The 8,332-nt window shown below is 40.0% G+C and overlaps 1 protein-coding gene across 1 annotated transcript in view; it reads left to right on the top strand.

The window, feature by feature from the left end:
• The first annotated feature begins 5,250 nt into the window (after positions 1 to 5,250).
• The window catches only part of fwd (phosphatidylinositol 4-kinase beta fwd), a 241,061-nt gene continuing 237,979 nt past the window's right edge, over positions 5,251 to 8,332 (top strand). The window contains exon 1 of the mRNA XM_090374066.1: positions 5,251 to 5,528. The gene's annotated coding sequence lies outside the window, so the exon portion shown is untranslated. The remainder of the gene's footprint in view (positions 5,529 to 8,332) is intronic.

The following is an 8,332-nucleotide window of genomic DNA, read 5'->3' as shown; positions in this document are numbered from 1 at the left end:
ATAATAATGACCAAATAGAACCCCCCTTCACCTTAGAAGAAATTTTGGATGCAGCAAACCGTACGAAAAATAAAAAAGCCCTGGACGACCTAATCGAACCGGAGATGGCAAAAGAAGCAACGGAACATATACCGGAATTACTGCTAAAACTATTCAATTGCTGCCTAGAAGCAGGTACATTTCCACTACGGTGGAAAAAGGCAAATTTAACACTGCTAAAAAACCCAACAAGGCCATCGGAGATACCTAGTTCCTACAGACCCATCTACCAACCCTTCGTAAAATTTACGAAAGGCTACTACATACCCGAATCACAAGGCATTATAATGAAGTAAATCTTAACAAGACAACAATACGGATTTACTCCTGGCAAATCCACTATCGAATCAATACAGAATCTCCTCTCTAGAGCCACCCATTGTCAAAGGAAATACTTCCTCGTCACCGCAGTGGATTTTGCTGGGGCGTTCGACACCCTCTGGTGGCCGAGAGTCTTGGCGAGATTCAGAGCTGCCAACCCTCCATTGAATCTTTACAACTGTATGAAGGATTACCTGGTTGATAGAGCAGTTCAAGTTAACACACCATATAAATGCCTCAGTCACCCAGTCCGCAGGGACTGCCCCCAGGTTCCGTCCTGGGGCCGCTCCTGTGTAACTTTGTCTTAGATGAATTCCTCGCCATGGATCTGGGTGGTGTGGAGGCTCAGGCCTATGCAGATGACTTGGTCTTGACTTTCGAAGCTGACAGCAGATCCTCCCTAGAAATGCAAGCAAATGATGCCCTGCAAAAGCTGGTACGTTGGACGAAGCTACACTTGCTCAAACGTGCACCCGAGAAGACAAAATCGGTGCTACTAAAAGGTACGCTAGACTTAAAGAGACTACGACAAATTAAGATTGAGAATAAAACAGTTAAGCTGTGCGAACAGATTAAATACCTAGGAATAATCCTGGACAGAAAATTTAATTTTCTGTCCAGATTTTCTTCATCCCTGCCATCACCTATGGCTCCCCTGTCTGGTACGTGAGGGCGGTACTAGAAGTGAATAAACGGATCCTTGAAACCATTCCTAGGACCATCCTCCTTACCATGATGAGAGCAACTAGAACGACTAGCAGTGCTACTCTACAAGTCCTGGCAGGGGTTCTCCCCTTGGACCTCGAGGCTACCCGCTGCGGTCTGCACTACTATCTTACCAGAAACACATCGGCTGCAATCTATGACCTCACCACTGACATCACTAATTCCCGTAACTGTGAGAAGAGAAGAATCACCGACCACCTCGTCCAGATTTGGCAGAGGAGATGGAGCAACACAGAAAAAGGCGCAGTGACTAGAAGATTCCTTCCCACTGTCACCAAGCTATACCCTAAGGCACCAGCATGGTTTCACCCCGGTCGGAATACCACCTTCCTCCTTACAGGACACGGTCCGTTTAAAGCTAAGCTTCAACAACTTGGCATGATAGATAGTGCGAACTGTCCCTGTGGCAACCCGGAGTCCTGGAGACACTTAATGTTTGACGGCGATCTGTATGATGACCTACGACTACGCCTAATAACGGCAATCCAATATATATCAGACAACCAAGAACCCAAACTGTTAGACACTCAAGAGGACTACAAGGCACTAAGTCAATATGCCAAGAATCTATTTTCCAGAAGGAAATCAATGATAGCAATACACCTAAGGCAACCCGACTAGAAGGACTGCAGAATTCAAAACAAGTATGAGATATACAAAAAATCTCACCATACCACAGAAAGACAAGACTTTAGGATGATTTAGATGGCCTACTGGGCGACCCAAAATTGCACTCCCATGTGTGGGCTTGTTTTTTCCTATTTCCCGGGGGAAGGAGAGTATTTTCTCTTCTCCCCTCCTTGCCTCCCCATATTTTCACTCTGGTACGGGCCTGCCCCACTGAAAATGGGGGGGTAACCTTACTATCCAACCCCTATTCTTCCTATTTCATCCCCTAGCCTTCACCCTCCCCTCCCAACACTTTCTCTTATAAAGCAACAACTTCCCCACATGTCCAAATTTAATTCACATCAAATTTTTCCCAACCTTTTATGCTCTCTAGAAATAGTTCTTTCACCGTAAAACCCCACGTAGCGATTTTACCTAAATCAACCGCGATCGCTCCAACCTTTATTTTAGGTCCTAGTCACCGAAATCCCAGGAAAGTAAGAGGCAGGATTTGCCAGAGTATAATTAGTCTCTTGGTACACTTGATCCGGCGTACCCGTCGCTAGGTATGGTAACGTCGGGTCTCACTAGGGGCCCGGCGGCCAACAGGCCGGATGAACAATAGGCACAACAAACTACATACCACATGACCCATACATTGTTTTTCAACCTCTGGCATAGATAGGGTCACTCGATACATAGAACATACGCGGAGATGGGAGAAACCCCCGGAGCCGTCTGACACTCAACATACCTATACCTTTGTGTTGCCAGGCAGGCACCCACCTGGCTAGCCCCGTTGGCAATGGACTACTGTTATCAGCACAACCCACCATTGTTCGGTGCTGGGTCCACTGTTGTGTTCTTTATTTATTAACGATATTGATGAAGTTATATCTGGGTAAATGTCTAAATTTGCAGATGATACGTAGTTTGGCAGGGTGGCTAATGATGGTATACTAATGCGACAACGTCTCGTCGGTTGCCCGGTTGGTAAGATTGCCGTCTTTCTACCCACTCCCCACCTAGCGAAAAAGACGAGTTTGAGAGCCGGTGATGACAGGGAATATTCCCTTAAACTCAGGTTTTTAGTCCAGCAAACAGAAAATCTACCCCAGAACAGAAGCAGTTTACAGACAATATACGTGGAGCAATTTGGCCTTAGTCGTTGATGCTTCTAAAACCCAACAACAACAACAACTGCGACAAAGATCTAGAAAAATTAAGCAGATGAGGTGAGTAATGCCAATTGAGGTTTAATATTGACAAATGCAATATATTGCAAATGGGTAACAGTAATCACAGAATGAGTGCTAGCTGTGTGGTGCTGCAGTCAGAGTATTTAAAAATGAAAAAGACCTGATGGTAATTGTGCGGTTGAATATAAAGTTCTCCAAGCAGTGCAGACAGGCTTCCATGACAGCATGTGGGACTTTATCAAAGATATGCACGAATGAGGTGATTATGCCATTGCTTAAGAAAATATTCAGGCCAATCTTGATTACAGCATTCAGGTCTGGATGCTTCATTTTAGAAAGGATAACAAGCTGCTGGAACGATTATGGCAAAGGGCAACGAGATTGGTGTCGGAAGGAATGGTGTATTCATACCAAGAATGGCTCCAATTCTGCAAATTGCAGCGACTGGAGACTAGGTAGCTCCAGTCTGCGCCTGTAGCTCAGTGGAATCGTCCCCGTCCTTCCCACACCGGGTTGAAAAGGCCCGGGTTCGAATTCCGTCGTCATGAGGAATTTGAATGGGCTTTTTTCACTCCGTGGCTGAGTTAATCGGTCTCAGGCTTAGATAGCAATGTTTTTTTCGTCCAGCAAACAGACAAATCGACCATAGAACACACGCAATAAACAGACACAAGACACAGCACATGAATTAATTATTCTGGTGGCCTAAATATAATAGTTTATGTAGCTCCAAGGTGATCTTATTTAGGTATTAAGGCTTTGAATGGATTGAGCAATTTCAAATCTGATGGGATTCTTCCTCTTATTCAGACTATGGAAATGAGGAAGTATAAATTCAAATTGAATACGGATTGTTGTGGAATAGATATGTAGTAGTTTGCCTTTAGTCAGCAAGTGATTGACCTCTGAAACAGACCTTCATCTGTTGTTGTGGATATCTGAATAAATTCAAGGAACAGCGAGCAAACTGTTGGATGGGTTAGAAAAATGAAACGGGAAGTTGTATTTTCTTCTCTTTTGGCTGATGTTGTATATACTTCCTTCTTGCTTCAAAAAAACAAAACAAAAAAAAAACATTATATTATTATAATCATCTGGTAATTTCTTACAAACCCATGTGTATTGTGTCTGTAAATTGCTTCTGTGCCCTGGTCGATTTGTCTGTTTTGCTGGACGAAAAAAACAAAACAAAACAGTTTCTTGGGGGTGGGGACAACCTTGCTATCACGCCTGAGACCGACTAACTCTGCCACGGAAAGAAAAATACCCATTAAAGTTCCTCCCGTCATCGAGGGAATTCTAACCGGGCCTTTTCCACCCGGTGTGGGGAGAGCGGTGACGATACCATTGTGCTACTGCGTGGATTGTTTTTGCATCATTTTCGATTATATCATTGCCATCTGAAATCGAATGTGTCAATTGTTCCTTTTACAGAGAAAGAATGTGTCAAGAATCTCCAGCCGCTGCATATGAATTCAGCTTGCGAAGAAATAAATGTCGCACTTTTTAATGTATTGCTTCATAATTGTATTTAATTAGCTAGTTACACCATACCTTCAGTGAACGGAAATCAAAGTGAATATAATTCTGACATGGTGCCAAAATATGGGACACTCGCTCAGGGCTGGATTTACATATAAGTCTCCATAATGAGACTCCCCTGGGTGGGCAAGCCTACGCATTTGCGTTGACTAACCATGGGGCCCATTGCATTTGTCCCTGCATCGAGGCATCAGAGTATATTGTCTGTAAACTGCAAGTATTCTATTATTCCTGAGTTGCGCATTTTGCTGGATTGCATTGGGTAAAAGAAAACGTACAGGTCTAACCCCTTAACGATTAACCGCCGCGGTTCCAATGCCATCCCATAAAAATTTCTCCTGGTCCCTGAGGAACCACAGTAAAGTTTTATGGGATTAATTCTAACCCAGTCATTTTCCTCACGAGGTAAACGACTGCAATCGAAATTACTACGCAAACTGACTGGGCTCCAGGGCTATAATATCAAAAAGAACACATCGAAAATTATCCCAAGAAACCCTTATAATATTTACTATTTATTAGAGTACATTTAATATTTAAATAGAAATGTATTTTAGTTGAAGTTTTTATACAATTAAAGAATATTTATTTAGCTTTATTTTTATGTGTTAGCATTTCTGAAAAGAACACAAATCCTCCCTACTTTTCTAATTGCACTTGAGGTTTGGAAGTATTAGACCCATGTTGTAAATCCTCCCTACTTTTCTAATTGCACGTGAGGTTTGGAAGTATTAGATTGTTTATATTCATATATCATTGTGACCGAGGTTACTTTTTATGACGTCATGTGTCTGTAGCGGGGCTTAACGTAAAATTGTGTTTGGTGTTTCGTTACGAAGACTTCTCTTGATTTTATATATCACGTTTTGTATAATGAGGGGACATATTGATTAGTGCTGATGTCAACAGTTGTTTGTTGATGTCTTGAGAATTAGTCTTACTGTACTCACCAAAATTTACCTTATGGGAAACACTTGCTATTGCCTTTGCATGTTTATTAATTAGGTATAATCCTGTAGCATAATACAACAATAATTATAAAACTTTGGAATTGTTTCTGCTTGTTACTGACGTTATTTAATGATTCGTTTGGTAAGTATGGTTTTTGATTGTAATAGGTAGTTTTATGAATGAAGTTAAAACGTTGAGGTAAAAAATTGCGAAGGAATATGTAAACGCCCTATCAGTTGACAAGCTTCATGCTAGCACTTGCACGATGCCTACTTTGTATATGGTACTTGTAACATTTTTCATTAATGAAATGTTACTGGGGGGGGGAAAACTCCGATCAGTCATCATTACGCTAGTAATTGCATATTAAAATGTATACATTGCAATTTTAATAGGATTAAGATAGTATTTGGGAAAGTTGCTGTAGTATAAGATGTGTAATAAGAAGGGATCTAAAGCGTAGCCGCCACCCATTGGCTGCGGCTCCTAAAAAACATTATGTTCATATTACTATATATTATTGAACGGTCAGTGCTTTTGCACCATATTTTGTTCGTTGTGAACTGTTCAAGTCGATAATTGGCATTGTTTTAATTGTATCTCATATTGTGAATCAACCGTCACAACGAATTGCCGAGGTATTGCACTGTTTTGAATAAGTAACGCTTCCAATGGATAAGACTAATGTTACTTATTCTCGGCGGATACCATCACCCAGATGGCATCGTTTCAAAGCTTGTTGGCTTACTAATTGGTGGGTAGGCAGGTACCCTGTTGTGGCAGTAGTCTTCATTATTCAGACATTAGTCTTTTCCACTGGTGAAGCATTACTTGTTCAAAGCACTTTGAATGTTGGCAACAATTCGTTTTGAAGGTTGATTCACAATATGAGATACAGTTAAAACGATGCCAATTATCGACTTGAACAGTTCGCTACGAACCAAACATGGTGCAAAAGCACTGACCGTTCAATAGTGAATCTTAAGCGTAGTCCCATTGCTTCATGCAAAATAATTGCCTTAGTTTATACTATTATGCACCATCAGGCATCTCTCATATTGTGGACTTATACTTCACAACTGGATTGTCACTATTGCAATAATAGGGTACCTGCCCGCCCACCGACAATTAAGCCAACAAGCTTTGAAATGGTGCTGTCTGGGTGGTGGTATCCGCTGAGAATAAGTAACATTAGTCTTCTCCACTGGTGAAGCATTACTTATTCAAAGCAGTGCAATATTTTGGCAACTCATTGTGAAGGTTGATTCACAATATGAGATACAATTAAAATGATGCCAGTTAATCAACTTGAACAGTTCGCTATGAAGAAAACATGGTGCAAAAGCACTGACCGTTCAGAAGTGAATCTTTAGTGTAGTCGCATTGCTTCATCCAAAATAATTGCCTTAGTTTATTACATATTGTACTAGTGCATGTTGACACTTGTAGACATTATCAACATTAACTTTCGACGACCCCCCCCCCCCCAACAAAATTTCTGGATACGCCACTGATCTAAAGAACATAGTATTCAAGAGTGAAGATAGATTAAATATTATCTCAGTGAAGCCAAATTGCAAATTGAAAAATATTCATTGTAGATAGAATTGCTAATTCATAAAGATACTGCTTATGAAAGAATCAATGTTGTTATTATTTGTTAATAGTTTAAATAGCTAGAAAGATAATGTATAAAACTGAATTAACAAGAAAGTACTATGGTCATGGAGCTACAAAATCATAATTCATCTGATGAGGCACTTTTAGGCAAGTTTTTAATCTCTCTTCCGCAGAACCCTTGTGTTTTGGCAAGGGAATATCGAGGGTTTCCTCAGTGCCTTTATTTATATATTTTTTTGAGTGTGTATGTGCTTCAGATTTTAAGTTATAATATATCTGCAATAAGGCCTCTGAGGTTGGGATTATTCATACCACCAATTTTAAACACACACACCAACCGTTTATGACTGATTGAATAATAAAATAAAATAAAATGATAGAAAAGACTGTAAAATAATATTTGCAAAAAACTTTTAATTATTTACAAAAAACTAAACTATAACAAAAGTAAAAAAGTTGATCCAAGCCCGAGGTGGGAATCAAACCCGCCACCTTTGGGTTGCCAGGCAGGCACTTTACCCACTCGGCTAGCCCGGTCGGCTATTAAAGAACTGGAAACAAACAAAGTAGAAGTTCCCATAGGAAACTTCTACTTTGTTTGTTTGAGTCTCCAGAAAACCAAGATGATCCATGCTAAACCCAATAAGCAGTAAGCTTAATGGGAAAAGAATAAGAAGAAAAGGATATCATTTATTTTTAATAGATGACAGAGCTGCAATGGCTCAATACATTCTGTTTTATATCAATTAAGAAAAGGAGGAATTACCTCTATGATGTCTTGTAGAACACTTGTGTTGATACTCTCCATTGTTGAATTAACTATGCAAATAATTTACATGAATTCGTCACACTGTAAGACAGAATCAACGATCCAATGCACCACGGAATCAGTGGCCCGCGAAGCCCAAACCCAACCTCAAAATTATATTGAATCACCAACCCAAATCATTAAGTGCGAGAAGACAATAAGTCCATACTTTAAAAACAATTTAAATGCTTTGAAACCAATTTAAACAATGGACTCATTATTTGCATAGTTAATTCAACAATGGAGAGTATTAGCACAGAAGTGTTGTACAAGACATTAGTTAAAAAAAGGAGGTAATTCCTCCTTTTCCTAACATTTATTTTTAAGTATGCAATACTAATGCAACTTGTAAAGGCAAAGTTTTTTAGCTGTCAGCATTGGCTCTTGCACATACTCTGTTCACTTTAATTCTGTCATAAACAAATACACGTTTTCAGATAAAGCTCTCATTAGTTTAGTTATTAAAAAAAAAAAGAAAAGTTTATAAGTATTTAAACCCTGCTGCCCACAAAAAGAA

The sequence above is a fragment of the Mastigoproctus giganteus genome, chromosome 5 (genome assembly GCF_048544385.1).
Source record: "Mastigoproctus giganteus isolate SK-2022 chromosome 5, ASM4854438v1, whole genome shotgun sequence".
Lineage (NCBI taxonomy): Eukaryota > Metazoa > Arthropoda > Arachnida > Uropygi > Thelyphonidae > Mastigoproctus > Mastigoproctus giganteus.
The sequence above is the reverse complement of the archived record's forward strand: the minus strand, read 5'-3'. Positions and strand labels throughout refer to the sequence as shown.